Here is a 22,088-nt window from a genome sequence, read left to right on the forward strand (position 1 = left end):
AGCTAGAAGGGGCCTTCGCGATATTGTACTTCAATCTCTCTGCTTCACAAAAAGGAACACCGATGATTAGGAGTGTGAGTGGGGAATAAGTTGATTTATTCAAGGTACAGTCACACACATACACATTGTTGGGTGCATACACATACACAAACATGTGTGGATATACTAGAAAATATGTAGTATTTGTTTTTCTCTTTTAAATTGAGTTACTATAAGACAACCTACATCAACCATCTCTAACAAATGCACATATGAAACAGCAATGCATTTTGAACACTAAATTTTCAACATATTTTTCATTTTATTTTACTAACATACCAACTTTAAAAAAATAATTCTTTGCCAATCTAATCCAATTCTATCTAATTTAGCAGCCATGTATTAAATATTGCTAGGGATATAAAAGCAACATTAATTACAGTCACTGACCACAGCTAAATGCTTCAAGCTTGACTTTACAACAGTAATAACACGTCATATATGGATAGGTGAAGGTTTTAAAATAGAGTTCCACAAAATCACCAAAAAAAGCTAAAGGAACAGGTAATGAAAATTTTCATTAACTGACATTTTTATGAAATTATTTTCAGCAGATTTTCCAGAAGAAAATTACTGTTATATCTACTGTAAATCTAAGGCAGAAAGAGATAAGAAAGAGAGATTGGAATTTTTCCTCAATTACTGATTTAAAAAGCTATGCTAATAGTGATTTCAGATCTCATAATACAGTAGTAGTGGCAATCAATGACACTAGTAGTTCTATTTCTAGAATATCAGCATTGCAGAGTTTTACTGTGATCTTTTCGCAAAAGAAAACATATGACTTAGCAATGAATTACAAGTATTCAACACTCAACCACCCTGAATGAGAAACTTCATATTTCATTTTTTTTCCTCAAAGCTTTACACAATAATCTATCTACTTCCTGACAAAATGATGGGCTGACTCATGATAAATCATGAGACAAACAGTAAGGTCAATATTCAAATGTTTTTACTTCATTATAGGTACCTGATGGAAGTTATTTGCTTCGTTGGAAAAGAGAGAGGATTGTGATAGGGCTGACAATAATAAGGTAGATAAATAAACATTGAAACAATTATAAATGTAAAATGTTGAGGAAAAAAAAAAACAACTGCACATAAGCTGTTAAAGAAACATGACTTCTAGAGAGATATCCATAGAATTCACTTAAAATATACCTATCCAGATATGCATATATGTGTGTATATCTGACAGCTTGGTCTGTGAAATGTGAACTACAACAATAAATAAATAAAATAAAAAAAACTAAAGTATTAGGTTAATCCAAACTGAAGTTTTGACAACGATATAATGTAAAGAAGGCATGTATTTTGATTGTTTTAATTAATCAGTGAAACATTTCAAAAGGAAGATTATTTTGACATATAGAAAAACAAATATTTCAAATATTGTTGAAACTTTATATTTAATGAAATTTTAGACCAGATTTCATTTAAATTTAAATGTAGAAAAATGCGGTTCCCTTTGAAAGGGAAAGCAGTGACAGAAAGAATGAGGGGAGGGGGTCAGACAGAGGGGAGGAGGGGGAGAGGGAGATGGAGGAGAGAACTATAGAAGTTTAGAATTGGAGGCATCCTTGAAGTGCTGAAGTGTCTTTGTGGTTCAATTATCCAATCGATGTTCAAAGACCTCTAATGAATGAAATTATTTTGTTCCTCTATCAAAAAAGAATTTTCATTTCCTTAGTGGTTTTTCACATGAGACGCAAAAACTGAAAAACCACTTAAAATTAATAAATTTTGGATTATAATAATTTGTAGCAGACTCAGTGTTTTTAGTTAAAATATATCTTGTTTTGTCATTTGTAATACATTCATAATACATCCATGTAGTAGATCCATGACTTTGCTGGTGTACCTATTATAGTTAACAGTAGTCACTAATGAGAAAATATAAATTTGCGTATAATTAACTTTAGATATTGTTTAGTACAGCTCTCTCTCTCTCTCTCTCTCTCTCTCTCTCTCTCTCTCTCTCTCTCTGTGTGTGTGTGTGTGTGTGTATCTTTCCCTCTCCCTCTCCATATATGTGCAAGTATTTAAACATATTTCCATATCTGTGTCTATAAACATGCTTAAATACAATTTTATATGTTCTGGAAGACAAATTCTGATGTTTAATATCATCTATATAAATGCATACAATACCTTTTAATGTAATTTATTTATTTATGCCATAAATAACTACACATAATATTTATATTTTCCTATGTCAAAAGATATATGCTTGTAAATATGATTCTATTTTAATATATAAAAGCGATGATTTCTGTCCATTTTAGCAATAAAACTTCGAATTCATTAATTTTTTAAATTTTATCTGATTTTAGCCAGATAAAAATAAAACATGGAGTCCAGGAGTCAGAAACCTGCCACCTTGAGGCCACATGTTGCCTTATAGATCCTTGAGTGTGGCCTTTTGATTGAGTCCGAGTTTTAAGGAAGACATCCTTTTATTAAGAGAGTATGTTCTGTGAAGTTTGGATTCAGTCAAAGAACCTTCCCCCAGCTCCAACCCCCCCTTCACTTTCCTACATGGGACAGTGTGGCCCTATAAAAGTGATATTGAAATTGATATTTACTATATTTTTTCAAATAATCAAATGATTATAAGCCTTTAAGTGGCCAAGTTGGACAAATGAACACGTGGATCATCCCATTGTGCTGGAGCACTTAGTGTGTACATGTGTCAGAGTGCAATTACTGCTTCTCCTATGTTTTTCTTCCTACTGCTCTCCTAGATTTCTTTCTGGGATCTAGGAGTAAACATATTTGTATTAAAATTTATCAATAAAATGTTTCAGAAACATTTTCCATCTCATTTAATACCTTTATCATTTTCCCCTGAAATTCACTCAGTTCATATGTAGGTTAAATGCATTTAATGAAAAAAAATGAAGTAATAGTTTGATAAGAACTTGGTCTTGTAGTTAGAAAGAAATAGTTCCAAATCCTTTCTTAGAGCTTTATTATCAGACAGACACATCACAAAACTTCTCTTACTGTCAGTTAAGTTGTCACTAAAATGAAAAAAAGAAGTGTTGGACTAGATCAAGTCCAAAGTTTACCACATCTCTAAATCAATAATGCTATAATAAAGAAAAATGATTCCATTTCAGAATATCCTGGTCACTCCTAGTAGAGTCTAAAATCTTAATTCTCCCATTCTTCCTTTCTGTGTCCTTACACACACACGCACACAACACACGTTTGTGTGTGTGTGTGTGTGTGTGAATTAAACCAAGGTGGTATTAGTATAGAATGCTTCACACTCAAGCAATGTTTTTTTTTTTTTCCTCTAAATGATAAAGGGAGCAGTGTAAACTCTCTCGGCTTATGGCATTTGCCTTTTAGTAATTGTTTCTACAATAACTTTAACTCAAACTGCAAAGTCATTGTCCTATGCCTTATGATCTTGTCAGCTTTCTTCCCTATGAAGTGTACAGGAGAAAGATCAGGATAAGGGAAAACTTGCACAGCATACACTGTCAGCTTGAAACTAAGAAGAGAGGCAAAGGAAGAGGAGGAGAGGGAGGTGAGTGGAATGGAAGGGATGATAAGGATGAAGAAAATTCAAAACATTGTGTTTCCCTTTGAAAAGTGACTCCAAATAATGTAACTTCCCACAATCCTCTAACCAAAGCTTTGTCATAGTTGAGTCCTCCCAGGTTCTCTTTGGGACTTGAAGCTATGAAAATACAGAGGGAGACAATAACTCCCAGCTAACGCAAAAACAACTAGAGACTATAGTAACAGACATAAAAGCTTGAAGTCTACAGATATAAAAATGTCTGAAAGCAAAATCTCTGACAATGAGCTCTCAAGATTACAAAAATTTGCTTTTTGTTTATAACTTTTAACACACACAATGATGGATTCTATCTGCCTATGAATTTAAATTAAAGAAAGTGCAGCCAAGTGAATAAAAATTATTTCCTTTGGTCTTATAGGTGAAAATAAGATCTTAGTAGAATTGAGTCCATATCCTATTTCAAATTACAAATGAAGCTTTCATTTTTCCTCTGGTACCTGAAAGTCTTTAAGGTAAATTGCATGCTGCATATGTTTCATAAGTTGTCCTGAGTTTTTTTTGTTTTTAAGGTGAACATAGTATATGTCCAATAAACTTGTTACAGAGAATTTTAGATTTCTTTAAATGTTCCTTTTTGTTGAACTGAATTTTGAGGACATCATGAAATATGTTATTGAGATTCCATCTTTCTGATGGAATTAAAGGCAACAACCGTTTTGGTCAAGTAGGGTTTTAAATAACTAAATACTGCAACTGTGTAGGAAAAACCTGCAGGAAGAAAGGCATATTTCCCTCTTCACCTCCTCCACATGATGCCTATCAGAAAAATAAAATAAAATCTCTTTCTGCAGTTCAAACGATTATCAGTTGAAGAGAATTTGAGCACAATTAAGAGAGCAGAGATATACAAGCTCCCAACAGACATTGATGCAGTTCTTTAAGGGAACAAGCAGCTGCTAGGGCTGTGACTGCTGGCAGGCAGAGAAGGGAGTTATTTATTAAGATGAGTAGAGCTGCTGAGCAAGACACCCAGCATAAATTTTGCACAAAACTTTCCCTCTATGAGGAAACTACAGGATGAGAAAGAACTACTCTCTGTGAAACTGAAAACTGTGATAACTTTGTCCCATATGTGTCTGATTAATGTGCCTCACCACCTTTTCATTCTAAATCTGTGTGCACTCTTTCCGTGTACACTGTGTATTTTGGGGAAAATACACTAATGGAGGAATGCTTATTGCTATTTTAATGTCATTTTAGTAAATATATTTGCTAAAAGCAAATTACTTTAGCTGACTTATTGTAATGGGACTTATACCGTTTGAGGTTCATTAAATTTTAGGATATCATTCCCCTTAGGATTAATCTTATGTGAGATAGCAGTTACACTTTTGGAAAGCCAACTCACCAGGGAAAACTCAAGTTGAGACAATATCCTCAAAAGGATGCTATGTGGATGAGCATACATTATCATCACTTCATTGTATAGGTATTTCTACAAAACAGTAGTATGCAAAGGAAAACTTCCAATGAGTTTAGTTAGTTATCTTGAACTAATTATTATCTGTGTATCAGCTATAATAGTATGTAATTAGATCACAAGGGTATAAAACATTGAGAAATATGATTCCATCTTGCACACAGTAACCCGACTTCCTAACCTCATTGCTAAGGGTTTGTTTGGCAAAGTGTGTGTGTGTATGTGTGTGTGTGTGTGTGTGTGTGTGTATGTATGTATGTATATGTGTGTGTATGTGTGTGTGTTGTGTCTCAGGGAAATCAATCATAGTTTAGGCAAAATAAGGTAAGAAAAAGTAAGTTAGTAAATAAAATTCACATTAAATAGTGATTGAGATTATATGTTTATAAATAAAGATATACACACATACTCATACATGACCTCTTTTTTACCTTCACAAAAGAGCAGGTTATCACAAAGGACATAGAACCTGAACTAAATCATGGTTAAAAAAATAAAAAGAGCGAGATGCAGTATTAAGATCAGGAAATAACCTCCAGTCTCATTTGTATTTTTCCCATTTGTTCTCTTTTATCTAACATTTAAATGTTACAAACAACAGACTATCTAACTCAGAATCTGACAACATGTTTTGATCTGAAATGCATTCTACCTGTGCAATCTTGTATAAATCACTTAATTACTCTGACACTCATTTTATTTTTCTGGGAAATAGAGATGATATACATAACTTATCTCAATGAGCTTTTTAACTGTGATTTAATTCAGGTGCTACATACTTTGTGACAGCCTGCTCAGTTTTTAAGAGAAGGCACATGACCAAATACTGCAAAATAGAAGTAAGGCTAAGATTGACAAAGATAACAATTGAAACATAATTTGAAATTTGATAATAAGCAATTATCCTAGCAAATGTATCCATATATGGAGATAACCTAAAATAGGTCTTCATTAACTACAAGTAACAATGTAATTTTTGGCAGCGTTTATTGGAATTGCTTCGACCAAAAAAGCCAGTAGTTAAATTTTCAATGTGAGAAATTGGCAAATCAGGACTTGCTTTGTGATTTTGGTGATTTTCTAGACTTGAATTGGGTCATGAATACTGCCACTATTCCAGAAAATCACTAGTTGTTAGAATAATGGTATCATCTGAGGAAATTTAAGAGGATTCCTAAAAACTGCTGTGGTTCTTTTTAATGTTATACACTCTTTATCAAGAATTTTACACGTGGGATTGATGAGGACTGGAGAGATAGAGGTACAAGAACTCGACAACTGGAGTTCTTTGCATGGGTCTGGGAAATAATTCATCGATTCAGGCATAGCTAAGGTCAAGGTAAAGAATTATTATGCTTTTCAACAGACAAGACTTGTTAGGGAACCTTCAACCTTAGAGGGGTACAGGTAAAGTTTATATATCTATATTAAAAGATGTGTCAGATATGCTCATTAGTGATTTGGGATTGGGGAGTGGTCAAGGAGTGTGGTTAGTTCTTAAAGGAACATGCAGCTTTAGTATCTGTTGCACAGGTACTTTATCTAGAGTTCACCAGGAAATAGCAAACCGGGGCTACTTGGAGGTGTGGTTGTAGACCTGAAACATTACTAGATCAACTAGTGGTCAGGACTGACTAAGGAATACCAGCCTGCTCTCATCAATTTGAAAGGTCCCTGGAAAATTAAACATAGTCAATTTACAATATACATATAAATAACTTCTCTCCCATTTGCTGAATAGAAAATATTTTGCTGTAACTGAACTACAATTAGACATTCTTAGTTGATAACATTTTTTTCTGAAGTAGAATTATATAGTATTCTTTTCAATTCAATTGAATAAATTTAGATTCAGTTTGAAGCATCACTATATTCTGTGGAATAATTACTATTGTAGCCATTAAGCTTATGCAGCAGAAAAATAAGAATTAAGTTGCAAGTTTCTAGTTTTAAGAATTGGATCACATGAGGGCTTAATTTTGGAAGAAGGTTTTTGTGTGGGTGAAGCCGAAAGGATGAAGGAGAAAGACACACATACTCTAGCTCTTCATCCACAGCCTATAAAACACCTGTAAAAAATGACTTTCAACAAATTCTAGAGCAGCAGAAGCCACAGAATGACAAAATGAAAGAGATTTCCAGCCCAAAGTAAAATGGAAGGCTGACAAGAAAAGTCTATCACACCAGAAATGGAGGGGAGTACAGCCCAGCCTTGGCTGCACCACATTGGAACAAGCAGAATCAGAACAGGCTTCTAGGGTGGAATCCCTGGCTGCAGCAGAGGTTCTCACATCCCTCAACCCACAAACATCAAAGGTGTCTTCAAAGGTCAATGAGAAAGCTTTTTCACCTCAGTGACAAGGGAGCAGGATCCTCCCCTAGATGCAGCCTCAGGCAGTAGCAGTGACATCACCATCTATTTGTGAAGGCATCAGCTTGAAGCCCCTGGGGGAATTGAGCAGCTGATCTGTATCTCAGCCTTGAACACAATTCTGGGGGGAAGAGGAGCACTGTTGTGGAGAGGGAATTCTACTACTCACACATGCTGGGCAGCAAAAATTTGGGTTGCTCCCATACCAGTATGTAGGGTAGGAGAGGAGTAAACTCCTCTCCCTTGATTGTAGCAGCATGGAGGAACTGAGAATTTACAGGTCCCCAAAGTATACCCAGTCAAATAACTGACTGGGAAAATTCCAAAAAAAGGAAAAAAATAAGACTATGAAGGTCATTTTCTTAGTATTTTCTTCCATCCTTTCAGATGTGGAAGAACAATACTTACTATAAGAGGTATCCAAAATAAATATGTAATAGTCTCAGGCTATTGAAGAGCTCAAAAAGAATTTTGAAAATCAAGAGAGGTGGAGGAAAAATAGGGAAGAGAAATGAGAACAATGCAAGAAAACCATGAAAAGCAAGTCAACAGCTTGCTATAGGAGACCCAGAAAAATGTTGAAGAAGATAACACCTTTAAAAATAGGCTAACTCAATTGGAAAAAGTCAATGAGGAGAAGAATGCTTTAAAAAGCAGAATTACCCAAATGGAAAAGGCAGTTCAAAAGCTCACTGAAGAAAATCGTTCTTTAAAAATGGGAATGGAGCAGATGGAAATCAATGGCTTTATGAGAAATCAAGAAATTGCAAAACAAAATCAAAAGAATGAAAAATGGATGATTATGTGAAATATCTCATTGGAAAAACAATGGACCTGCAAAATAGATCCAGGAAAGATAATTTGAAAGTTATGGCACTACATGAAAGCCATGACAAAAACAAAACAAAACAAAACAAAAAAAACAAAAAACCTAGCCATCATCTGTCATGAAATTATCAAGGAAAATTGTCCTGATCTTCCAGAATAAGAGGGCAAAATAAAAACTGAATGAATCCACTCATCACCTTCTGAAAGAGAATCAAAAAGAGAAACTCCTAGGAATATTGTAGACAAATTTCAGAGTTTCCAGGTCAAGGAGAAAATATTGCCAGCAGCTAGAAAGAAACAATTCAAGAATCATGAAAATACAATCAGGATAATGTAGGACCTGGCAGCTTCTACATTAAGGTATTGAAATGCTTGGAATATGATATTCCAAAAGCCAAAGGAACTGGGATTGAAACCAAGAATCTCTTACCCAGCAAAACGGAGTATATCTATATCTATATCTATATCTATATCTATATCTATATCTATATCTATATCTATATCTATCTATCTATATACACACACATGTATATATGTATATATTTCACACATGTATACATATATGTGTATACATATGTATGTATATATATATGTATGTGTATATATATATATATATATATATATATATATATATATACGTATATATAGACAAAGACCACAGCTTGAGTTGAATAAGAAGGGATGACATCTACAAAAAATACAATTAAGGGGTGAGAGAAGAATATATTGGAGTAGAAAAGGAGAAATTGAATGGGGCAAATCATCACTCATAAAAGAGGCAAGAAAAAACTTTTTCTTTTTCTTTTTTTTAATGTTTCAGTCTTGCTTTATTTGACATAACTGAGATCATGTAAATTGTTTTTATGGATCTGCTGGTTTGATGCTACTAGAATTCATATAAGACTTCACAAAATTATTTGACTTCTTCATATTTGTTATTTCTTGTAGAAAAATAATATTCTGATTCATTCATATAGTAAATTTTGTTTAACCATTCTTCAACCAATACGTATCCATACTCATTGCAGGTCTTTGCTAACACACACACACAAAAAAATCCTGCAGAATATTTTAGACCATTTTCTCTGTCTTTAATTTCTTTGAAATTTATTATATGCCTAATACTGATAATTGTGACTTTATTGGATTTTTCAAAAATTAATTTTATTTTCAGAGTTCTACAATCACTACCACATAACTTAGATCATCATTTTTCCCTTCCTTCCCCCTTCTCCCCTGAGATGGCAGACAATTTCATATAGGCTCTACACATACATTTCAATCAAATACACCCCCACTATAGTCATGCCTTGTAGAAGAATTAAAACGAATTGGAGAAATTATCTAACAAAACAAAATTATCTAACCAAAACGCAATACACACACACAAAAATGATCTGCTACAACATGTGATTGAATTCCGTAGATCTTTCTCTGGATATAGGAGACATTTTGCCTTAGAAGACCACTGGGAATTTTTTTTAAGTACTTGCATTGCTACGAAGTTCCAAGTCTTCCAGAACAACAACAACCACAAAAAAACAAAAACAAAAACAAAAACAAACAAAAAAAAAAAACAACAAAAATACTATCGTTTACTGTTGTCTTGCTGTACACAAAGTTCTCATGGTTATGCTCCTTTTGCTCAGCATCAGATCATGTAAGTCTCTCCAGGCGCCTCTGAAGTCTTCCTGTTCATCATTTCTTATAGCACAAAAGTATTCCATTACATTCCTATGTGATAATTTATTCAACTATTCCCAGTTGATGGGTATTCCCTTAATTTCCATGTTTTGACCAACAAAAATAGGGATGCTATAAATATTTTTGTACATGAGGGACCCTTTGACATTTTTATGATCTCTTGCGGATACAATCCTAGAAGTGGCATTGCTGGATCAAAGGGTATGCATATTTTTGTAGCCCTTTGGGCATAGTTCCAAATTGCTCTCTAGAATGGTTGGATCAGCTCACAGCTCCAACAAAAATGAAATAGTATTCCAACTCTCCCACATCTTCACCAACATTTATCATCATATTTTTTTGTCATATTAGCCAAACTGTTAAGTGTGATGTGGTATTCCAGAGTTGTTTTGATTTGCATCTCTCTAATCAATAATGATTTCGAGCATTTTTTCATATGACTATAGATATCTTTCATTTCTTCCTCTGAAAATTATCTGTTCATATCCTTTGACCATTTATCAACTGGGGAATGACTTGTATTGTTGTACATTTGACTTAGTTCTCTACATATTCTAGAAATGAGGATTTATCAATTGGGGTATGACTTGTATTTTTGGACATTTCAATCGGTTCTGTATATATTTTAAAAATGAAGCCTTTATCACAGACACTAGTTGAAAAATTCTTATGCAGTGTTCTGCTTCCCTCCTAATCTTGTTTGCACTTGATTTGGTTGTGCAAAACATATTCAGTTTAATGTAATCAACAGTATTCATTTTGCATTTCATAAAATTTTTTATCTCTTCTTTAGTCAAAAATTCTTCCCTTCTCCATAAATCTGATAAATACACTACTCTTTGCTCCATTAATTTGTTTGTAGTGTCAGTCTTAACTAGATCATGTACCCATTTGGACTTTACTCTTGTGTACCATGTCAGGCGTTGGTTTAGGTGCAGTTACTGCTACAATTTTATCCAGTATTCCCGGGAATATTTGTCATGCAGTGAGTTCTTATCACAGAAGTTGGGTTTCTTGGGTAAATGTAAATGTAAATGGGTAAATGTAAAAGGTGCCTAGCATTTATTTTCGTTAGTTCCCTTGCTTTTCTGGACCTTTTATTCTTCCAGATGAATTTGAATGTTATTTTTTCTAGATCTAGAAAATAATTATCAGTTAGTTTGATTGATGTAGTGTTAAATAAGTAAATTAATTTAGAGAGATTTGTCATTTTTATTATATTGGTTCAGCCTACCTATGAACAACTGATGATGTTCCACCTACTTAAATCTGACTTTATCAATTTTTGTATATGTGCCATGTACTACTGAGAAAAACAATATACTCCATTCTATCCCCATTTTTTCTCCCTACTTTCCTCCTGAGATCTATCATCTCTAATCTATCCAGATTTTTTATTCACCTCCTTAACTTCTTTCTTGTTTATTTTAAGTTTAGATTTATCAAGTTCAAATAGGGGAAAGTTGAGGTACCCCACTAGTGTAGTTTTGTTGTCTATTTCTTCCTGTAACTCCCTTAACTTCTCCTCTAAGAATCTGGATGCTATACCACTTGATATTGTTTCATTTTCGATGGTTCTTTTAGCAGGATATTGTTTCCTTCCTTGTTTCTTTTGATTAGATCTATTTCTGCTTCTGCTTTGTGTGAGATTAGGATTGCTACCCCTGCTTTTCTTACATCAGCTGAAATACAATGTATTCTGCTCCAACCTTTTACCTTTACCCTGTTTGTATTCCCCCATTTCAAATGTTTTTCTTGTAAACAACGTATTGTTGGATTATGTCTTTTAATCCATTCTGCTATCCATCTCTGTTTTATGGGAGAGTTCATGCCATTCACATTCAAAGCTATGATTACTTTCTTAATTTTTCCCTACATCTTTTTTCCCACCATTTGTGTTTTTAGTTCTCCCTTCTACGTTCACTTCCACATTAGAGTTTTAATTTCTTACCACCACCTCCTGCAGTCTTCCCTGCCTTCTTTCAGGCCCAGTCCCTTTTACTGCCCTTTACGCTTACTACTTCTTCCCTCCCTTTTAGCCTCCCCATCCCTTTCTTTCTCCCTTCCCCTCCTACTGCCTATATTTCTAGTTAGATTTATATACTTAATTAAGTTTGTTTTTCCCTCCTTGAATTAAATCAGATGAGGGCATCTCCCAAACAATTCTCATCTCCCTCCCCTCTTTCCTTCTATTGCAATAATATTTTTTACTTCTTCCTGTGATGTAATTTATCATTTTCTGCTTCCTCCTTTCCACATCTCCTTTTACAATCCCTTTACATGCTTAAATCACATTTTTATCATCACATAATTTACTCTAAACCCATTTCCTCTATCTATGTATATCCCTTTTATATTTCATATTAGATATACAATTCTCTAGATTAAGGAGTATCATCTTCCCGTATAGGGAGGTAAATACTTTGCCCAAATTGAGTAATAAGTTTTCTCTTCCCAGGTTTACCTTTTTATGCCTCTCTTGAGACCTGCATTTGAAGACCAAATTTTCTATTGAGTTCTGGCCTTTTTATCAGGAAGATCTGGGAACCCCTTATTTCCTTGAATGTCCATTTCCTTGCCTGAAATGTATTGCTGAACTTTGCTGGGTAATTGATCCTTGGTTGTCGTCCCAGCTTCTTTGCCTTATGGAATATCATACTGTAATTCCTTTGATATTTTAATGTAGAAGCTGACTGTAGCTTCTCCTTATTTCAATGGTTTCTTTCTAGCTTCCTGTAGTATTTTCTCCTTCACTTGATAGTCCTGGAATTTGGCAACAATATTTCTTTGTGATTTTAGTTTGGGGTCCCTTTCAGTGTGAACCCCGGATTCATTTGATGACTGTTTTGTCCCTCTGGACCTAGCACTTCTGGACAGTTTTCCTTGATGATTTCTTGGAAGATATTGTCCAGACTCTTTTTTTCATCACAGCTTTCTGCTAGGGCAATAATTCTTAAATATTTCTACTGGATCTATTTTCCAGGTCAGTTGTATTTCCAGATACATATTCTGCATTTTCTTCTATCTTTTCATTATTTCGATTTTTTTTACTCATTCTTGATGTCTCATAGAGTCATTAGCTTCTGCTTGTCCAATCATAATTTTCATGAAAATGTTTTCCGCAGTTTGCTTTTGCATCTCCCTTCCATCTATCCAATTATTCCTTTTAAGGAATTACTTTCTCCAGTTAGGTTTTATACATCCTCTTCCATTTGTCCAGTTTTCTCAATTGTGCTTTATGCTTCCTTTTCCATTTGTTCAATTTTCCTTTTTAGAAACTGTTCTCTTCAGCGAATTCTTTTTTCATAGTTTTAAAATCATTGGCCATGTTTTCCTCTATTTCCCTCTTCAGCTGTTCCAAGAATGCTCTCTGTGAATGTGAGCAGTTTATAGTCCTTTCTGAAGATTCAGATGGGAGTGCAGTTTCAATACTGACTTCTTTGGTATTTGTGTTTTGGTACTTGTCCCCACTGAAAGCTTCTATGGTCTTTTCCTTCCTCCGTTGCTTTTTGCTCATGATGGTGAGGCTTTGTGTATTGTGGCCTGTGGTTCTATCAGGTACACTCTAAAGAACTTGATGCTGAACTGGCTGGTGTCATAAAGCAAAGGCTGGTGAAATCTGTTTGTGTTTCCCAGGATAAACCCTGGAGATAGCTTGTGTGGCATATGGGTGGTTTGTTCAGGGGAGATCTCTTCAGGTGAGCTATAGCAGAGGCAAGCTCCGTCCTGGGTGAAACTGACTGTTTTCAGGTTTCCCCTGTAACACTTAGGTACACCTGGGTTCCAGTGCAAAGCTCAACACACCTGCAGCTTCAGCTGTCTGGGACAGCTCTGGTCCTCAGCCACAGTAAGGAGAATATTCCTTTGCTATTTTCCTGGCCTCACATGCTATGAGACTCTTTTCCTCTTCTGCTGATCTCACTTATGGAAGATTTTTCTGAGGAAATACTTTATGGTTCTTTCAGGGTCAACAAGGGGAGGTGGAGAAAGCATTTACTGATCACTCTTCCATTTTGGCTCCTAGAAATTCAAGTTTGTGACTTAGAGATATTTAATCTGTGGGCTGAAAATCTCTGCTCAACTGCTGCAGATACCTGGGCTTCCTTCCACAGCACTAGCTTGCTCAGCTTTACCTGACTCTCCCTCTGAGCTGCTATTTCCATGATGCTGCCTCTTCCTCAGACCATCCCTGGCTTTTCTGCTCAGCCTTGCCATAGCAGGGACACTGTGCTGTGCGCTGTGTCTCCTCCATGTTGAATAGATTTTTTCTGTTGATCTTCCAGTCTGTTCTGGACTGTGAAATTGCCACGGTCTGTTTCCTTTGGATTCTGAACCTCCAAAATTTGGTCATATTCCCTTTTTATAGGTATCTGATGGCGTTTGTCTGAGAAATTAGGTGAGTAGTTGCTCTCACTCCACCATCTTGGCTCCACCTGAAATAGCTTTTTCAATGGAGCACAAAAGGGAGGAGGTGAGAAGGGAAAATAGAAGCTTACTCTCTTCATATTTGAATTAAGGAGGGAATAACATGCTTACTCTATGTTACACTACAGGAAAGTAGGGGAGAAGGGGACAAATGGGGTAAGGGGGATGATAGAAGGGAGGACAAATGGGAAAGAAAGTAGATAGAAGTAAACAATTTTGGGGAGGGACAAGTTGGAATGAGAGAACAGAATAAATGGGGGACAGGATAGGATGGAGGGAAATATAGTTAGTCTTACACAACATGACTACTGTGGAAGTCTTTTGCAAAATGACACATACATAGCCTATAGTGAATTGCTTGCCTTCTCAGCGGGGTTGGGTGGGAAGGGAGGAAGGGAGAGAAGTTGGAATTCAAAGTATTAGAAAAAAATGTTGAAAATTGTTTTTGCATTCAACTGTGAATAAGAAATACAGGTAATGAAATCTATAGATATAGAAATCTATAGAAATCTATCTTACCCCACAAGAAAAGAGAGATGATGGGGATAAGGGAAGAGAGGAGTGTGACAGAAGGGAAGGCATACTGAGGAAAGGGGTAGTCAGGTTGTAAGGTCTTATGAAATTGGGGGAGGGGAGATGAGAGAAAATTTGGAACTCAAAATTTTGTGAAAATGAATGTTGAAAACTAAAAATAAATAAGTAAACATTAAAAAAGGTTTGTGTGCCATACGAGATTCTGGGAAGCCAGTCAGCATCCCCCAGCTTTGAAAACTCACATATTGGTGCTTCCCTCTCTGGAAGTTATTTATGTATGTATGCAATGGTCAGACAATTGGTGGCTTGTCTATTGCTCCTTGTATATAGAATGTAATTAAAGTGATTTTATTCCTTCAAAAAAATAATTGAATCACATCATTTTGAGGATGAAAACAAGCAGGAAATTCATCCAATATTTTTAGTGGCAAGTGGTAAAGTATAAAAAACAATACAGAAGTTCATTTTGAAGATGGATGAACTATATAAATTTTAAGAAGATTTCATTTACCTTACCATTAAATAATAATGTGTAAATATTTTCAGCTTTATATCCTCTATGTCTTTAATTAAGGTACAAAAAAAATCTGTTGTATACTTAAGAGCATATTTTGTTTTCTATTTTACCCTCACTGTGAAAGTAGAACAAGGAATATTTATGGATAAGTGGTAAATTTTGCTTCTTAAAGACGGGTTTTTCTTCATGAGTTTGAAAAACAAAACAAAAAGAAATCTCATTTATCAAATGTATTCCAAGTGCTAATATATTGCCTGTAACTTAGAGGGAACATTCATGTAGTTTTCAATTGTCATTATAGTTTACTAATAAAGGCAGAAATAAAATAAACTTATGAGTAAAATATGCTAGTTAAGCATATATACACAAGCATAAATTAAATCCATTCCATCATATTTAATCTAAGCTTGGTTAATAAAAGTTGACAGGTAACCTAAGCATGGGTTTCTCATAAGCTTCAGAATCATGCTGAAAAAGACACTGAAAAGAGCCACAAAGAAGTAACAGGGAAGAATTAAGGAAAGCAAGTCAATTGGTGTGTTAAAATACTTTAAAACTCATGCTCTAATGATTCTTCTAAATAAATCCCACATTGAGCCAGTGAAAAATAATAATAATAAAAAAGTTGATCAGTAGATAAATATAATCTACTAGATTTAAAACAAAAGATAAATCTATTCTTTTTACCACCACTTGAACCCCTCAAAAAAAAAAAAAGGATACAGAAATTTTCTGCATGAACTTCCATCCCCTCTTCCTCAAAAGGACACATTGCCTCCTCGATATGACTACATATGCTAACGATGCATATCACAACTCATCCATGTCGACCCACTCTTTGCTGCTCTTATCCATGTCCTACCATACATTACCTATTGGGTATCAGCCCAGGGTTCTGAGGGACTTCTTTTTCTACTGCTATTTTAAGGATACAAATTTGGGCTGTAAACAGGATCTTTTACTTTTTTCATGTTACTATACATCTTTTTTTATTATGCTGTACATACTGTGATGTCATTCCCTTTATTTAATATTTTCTTTTTAAACATATTTTCATTTACTTCATTATTTCCCAATTACATGAATTTTGTATAATTCATTTTTAAAAATTTGAACTCCAAATAATCTTTTTACCCCTTTCCCTTCTTTGAGAAGGCAGGTGTCATGATATTGATTATACATGGGACATTATAGAAAATGTTTCCACCACTTTGTGAAAGGAAACACAAGAAAATATTTTAAAAGCCAAAAATGTATGCTTCAATTTACAGAATTCATCATTTTGTTTTCTGAATGTAGGTAGCATTTTTCATCATTAATTTGTTGGAATTATTTCAGATCATTTTCTTGATCAGAAAGACTCAGTCATTCACAGTTGACCATAACTGCAATACTGCTTTTACTTGTGTAACATATTTTCCTGGTGCTGCAAACTTTACTTTGCATCATTTCATATAACTTGGCCCAGGTGTTTCTGAAATCATCCTGCTCATCATTCATTATAATAAAGTACTATTCCATCACAATTATAAATTGCACTTTGTTCATCCATTACAGAACTGGAGCAAATTCATTCCATTTCCAATTCTGTCACCACAAGAAAAACAGCTGCTAAAAATATGTTTGTATGAATAGATCCTTACCCCTGCTATACTTGAAAAATGAGGGATACTGACAGACAAGATTCTGATCATGATCAATTTTTTAGTTATATTATCTTTAAAAAATAAATTGAGCCAATAACTTCTCTCAATAACCAAAATGAGAAAACAATTAAAAGCCTTCATATAGTTTTGAGAAGAACAAGAGAACAATGATTAGATTTGGATGTACAGGGAGAAGAGTGTAATTGGGTACAGGGTAAACAAAATCAAGGAGGTAGAAACAGCATGACTGATTACATCAAGGAAAGTGGACTGAAATACATTTGGGGATAGCATCCATCCCTCTCTGTCATTAAGAAATCCTTATTTAATTTGTTGAACCCATCTATATCCTGAAGTCATTGGATAGTGGTGCACCAGGGTTAACAGGTTTTCTGGTTCCTAAAAGGATGTGTTAGGGAGACAAGATCTTTTTTTTTAATGTTTATTTATTTATTTTTAGTTTTCAACATATATTTCCACAAAATTTTGAGCTCCACATTTTCTCCCCATCTCTCTCCTCCCCCACCCTATAACATCTTGCATTCTGATTACTCCTTCCCTCCATAAGCCCTCCCTTCTATCACATCCCTCCTTTCCCTGATCCACTTCTTCTATCTTTTCTTGTAGGGCAAGATAAGTTTCTATACCTCATTATCTGTATTTCTTATTTCCCAGTTGTATGCAAAAACAGTTCTCAACATTCATTACTCATACTTTGAATTCGAACTTCTCTCCCTTCCTCCCTCCTCACCCATCCCCACTGAGAAGGCAGGCAATTCAATAAAGGCTGTATAAGTATAATTTTGCAAAAGACTTCCATAATGTTCATATTGTGTAAGACTATATTTCCCTCCATCCTATCCTGCCCACCATTTATGTCTTCTTCTCCCCTACCCTTCTGCAGTGCATGATATAGTTTTATACCAAACTGAGTGAGCATGTCATACCTTCTCTGGAGCCTTCATCAGCTCCACTGCCAGTGCTCCTTCTCACTCCTGGGTGGAGTTCAGGGCTGAGAATCAGATCAGTGGCTCAAATCCCCCAGGGGCTTTAGGTATAGGTTCCTGCTGATGGAGATTGCTTTCCCCTCCCCTGGGTGAAGGAGCCCTCCCACTGACATTTGAAATTGTCTGTGTCATTTGTGGATGGAAGAAGCACCCTGAATCTGCTTCTGGTTCCTTTCCCTGCTGCTCTGTGTTGGTCTGGGATCTACATTGGTCTGTGCTTATCTCCCTGTTATAAGATATGTTTTAATTATACAAGGACAAGCAAAGATGGACAATATTCCTTGGGGGGATATACTAGATCATCCTGTACACTTGGAAAATAATTTTTTTGGAATTTTCTGGGGAGATGAAGCTATAGTATATAACAGTTTTTTTCCCCCATTAACTATAACTTTAAACTAACTCAGAGGGAAAACTAAATTTTGAGGTCAGGTAGAGGACATGTTACTTTAGACAGACACAGATTCAATTATAAAAAATTAATGCCACATAAAATAAGTTACATTGTAGACTGAATAGAGAAAATCTTCAAAGTAACATTAATTTTGATTTTCCCATGCCCTTTCTTTGGGATACAGACTTAGTAGTGGCATTGCTAGGGCAAAGGGTATGTACAGTTTCAAACCCCATTGGGTAAAGTTCCAAATTATTCTCCAGAACAGTTGGAGTAGTTCACAACTCTGCCAAGAGCACATTGATGGTCCAGCATTTTTTTTTTCTACATGCCCACCTGCATTTGTCATTTTCCTTTTATGTCATGATAAGTCTGAAGTGGTATTTTAGAGCTGTTTTAATTTGCATAGAAGGGAGAGGATTCCAACCATAGAAGAAGTGAATAAAAATGGTCAAAATCAGGAAATGCATTACATTTTTTTCCCCCAGAAAGAGCTAGAAGGCCTGTGTCATTAGATTTCAGAGTATATGTGTGTGGGAGACAGGGACAGAGGGTAATAAGTCTGGAAATATGTGGAGGGAAGAAAACAATAAAGTCTTTTTAGTGTCAAAGAGGATTTTTATTTGTTCATGCAATTAATAAAATATATTATAGTTTGTCAAGTAGGATGTGGGGGGTTGTGGCATACTCAGACCTGAATTTTAAAGAGATCGTTTTGGAAACTAAATAGAGGTTAGATTAGAGTAGACTTTTTACATGGAAACCAAGCAGCAGGCTATTGCAAGACCAGGAGGGGAAATACATCCAGAATCCCTGGGAGCAGAAGGCTCTCACCTCCTAGGTGGTAGTATATCAATTATTGTTGGATTAGTTTAGGAGAGTTATATTTTTTGAGGAGTTATCAGTCACTTTAGTCAACCACATGTGTCAGTCCATTAACCAAACACATCTATCATTCATCTAGTTCAAGTGAGTCAACACGCTAAACCTCAATGAAAATAGAGACAAATTAAAAGTCAACAGACTTGGCTTCCTCTGCCTGACCATAATTCAACAGACAGGTCTGACCATAATTACCAGAAATGGAAGTATGACGTCTGGGTTCTCAAAGCCAGGGGGATCCTTAGTGGCTTCCCAGAGTCCTCATCTGGCACTCATAACTTCTTACCAAAACCAAGCCTCAAAATAAAACCTCACCGTCAGAGTCTTTGTACACTTTTTGAATCCACAGGGCATCACATTCCTTGAGAACCAGTGCCTCATTAACAAAAGGTGTGCAGAGATCTTCTTACAAATCTTCCCAGGCCTGATAATGGATGTGAAAGATCCATTCCAAAGGAGGCATTAACTTCTTGATTATACTTAAACAAAACCAGCAAAATATCCTATTTTACTTGTCATTACACTCCACCCTACTAGAATCATTGGTCTTACAAATCTAAATGGCCATGGATCCAGAAACAAATAGGCATTATACTTTGCCATCCCAAATCCAGGTGATTTAAGCAGGTTACATGGACAAATTTTATCTGAATAGGCATTAACATTTCTTTAGTAAATACAACATAGTTCACATTTTCAGAATACATAACATAGCACCTTATTACCAGGGTGACCAAATGGCTTTAAACAAACACAAAGGTATAGACATAACATAACATTATTCTCTGAGGAGAGAGTCCTGCTACCAAGTCCTGAGGGGTGACTGGACAACAAAGCCATCAGAGTGGGGTCCTTGGAGACCCCACTTCACCATTCACCACCATTGCACTTCCCCCTACCCACCATATGCACTTCCCCCCACCCACCAGAGACAGCTCCACGTCCTGGGTCCCAAAGTGTACTAGGACAACACTGAAAAACACTGTAAAAAAGCACTCAGTGCCTTGCTTCTCAATGCCAATCTTGCCCCAGGGCTGAACTCAGAGCTCCTGGATTCATCCTCCTCCAGCAGGAGCCAGCAGTTCCTAGCTCCAGTTTGGGTCTGTATGAAAGCAGCTCTTTGCTCCTGTTCCTATCACCTCACCAAGGTCAGCTGAGTCAGTATGAAGACAGTGTTCTGCACTGGTTCCTGGTCTCTATTGCAAATTCTCTCACTCTGGTCTGGTTTTTGTATACAATATACTTTAAAGACCTTCACTCCTCCAGCACAGTCGGGAGCCAGACTAATCCAGCAGAGCTCTGGCTCTGGCCACCCCCACCTCCAGAGTTCCACAGAATCATAGGTAACACAACAACGAAACAATAAATAATAATCCCAGTTCCCATACTTTCCTTTTAATTTATGCAGATCCCATCTTCTTCACCTTAATGTATCAGAAAGCACTTTAACATGCACAGAGGGGCCTGCTACTACAGGTTCTTAGATCTGTATTCATAAAATGAAAGACAACTTTTGAAGAATTAACAATCATGTTAATCAAGCACATGTGTCAGTCCTTTAACCAAACACATATATCATTCACCTAGTTGAGGGGAGCCAACACCCTGAACCTTAAAGAACATACAGTGAAATTAAAAGTCAACAGCTATGGCTTCCTCTGCCTGACCATAATTCAACAGACAAGTATAGCTCTCTGACCATAATTACCAGAAAGGGAAACATGATGTCTGGGTTCTCAAAGTCAGGGGACTCCTTAACAACTTGTCAGAGTCCTTATCTGGCACTCAAACCTTCTTACCAAAACTAAGTCCCCCAGGAGAGTTATTAACATCAACAGAATTTCAGCCTTGGGTTACATTCCTCTAAGGGGGTTAGGCAGTTCAATTAAGGTAAACAACCAGGTGATCTGATAAATTAGTGTTTTTCTTCTGTCCCTGCATGCAGGCCAGGTCTGCAGGAAGCAGGAAGGAATGACATCTCTCAATCTGCTATTAAAAAGGATGTTTCTCTGTGGTCAAAAAGGATCTTTTGTTAACAGTCCATCAGCTCAGGATACTAGTGTGTGAAGAAATGTAAACTTTCTAATTCCTTGCTGGCAGGAAAAGGCAAGATGAGAAGAACGGCATGTGATGAAATGGTATCTCTCTGATCACCTGTCAGCAGGGTGATCTGTAAGCAAAAAGGTGACTTGTAAGCAAAAAGAGAGCAGGCCAAGAGACTGGTACATAAAGAAATTTTGGAATATGGAAATATATAATAATTGTAGATGCTTTCATTGTTAGGTTTTATTTTGCTAATAATAATTTTTGTTAGTAATAAGATCTGGGATCTTTTGAATAAAAAAAGTGGTTACACTTTCTTCTCTTTCAGCCTTCTTAGGAACTGATTCCTCAATTGTATCACAACTACCACTGATTTCTTCTGTGTATCCTTGACTTATCCAGCTTTTTTCCCCTTAAGTATCATTTTACTTCCACTATAAGTACATCTTACTCTGTCATATTAAAATTCAAGTGTTAACCCTTTCTTGATGGTGAAAATAATTTGTTATTATATTTTTATAACTTCCCATTTTAATCTCTTTATTATTTTGCTTCCAGTTTCCTCTTTAAATACTTTCAAGATGGTTTTGCTTAGTTCTCAAACTAAGCAAAGTAAGTTTTCTTTTTTTCTTTCTCAGTGTTTCTCATTATCTTGTATTGTGATATGGCCCAAAAACAAA

The sequence above is a fragment of the Notamacropus eugenii genome, chromosome 5 (assembly GCF_028372415.1).
Source record: "Notamacropus eugenii isolate mMacEug1 chromosome 5, mMacEug1.pri_v2, whole genome shotgun sequence".
Classification (NCBI taxonomy): Eukaryota; Metazoa; Chordata; class Mammalia; order Diprotodontia; family Macropodidae; genus Notamacropus; species Notamacropus eugenii.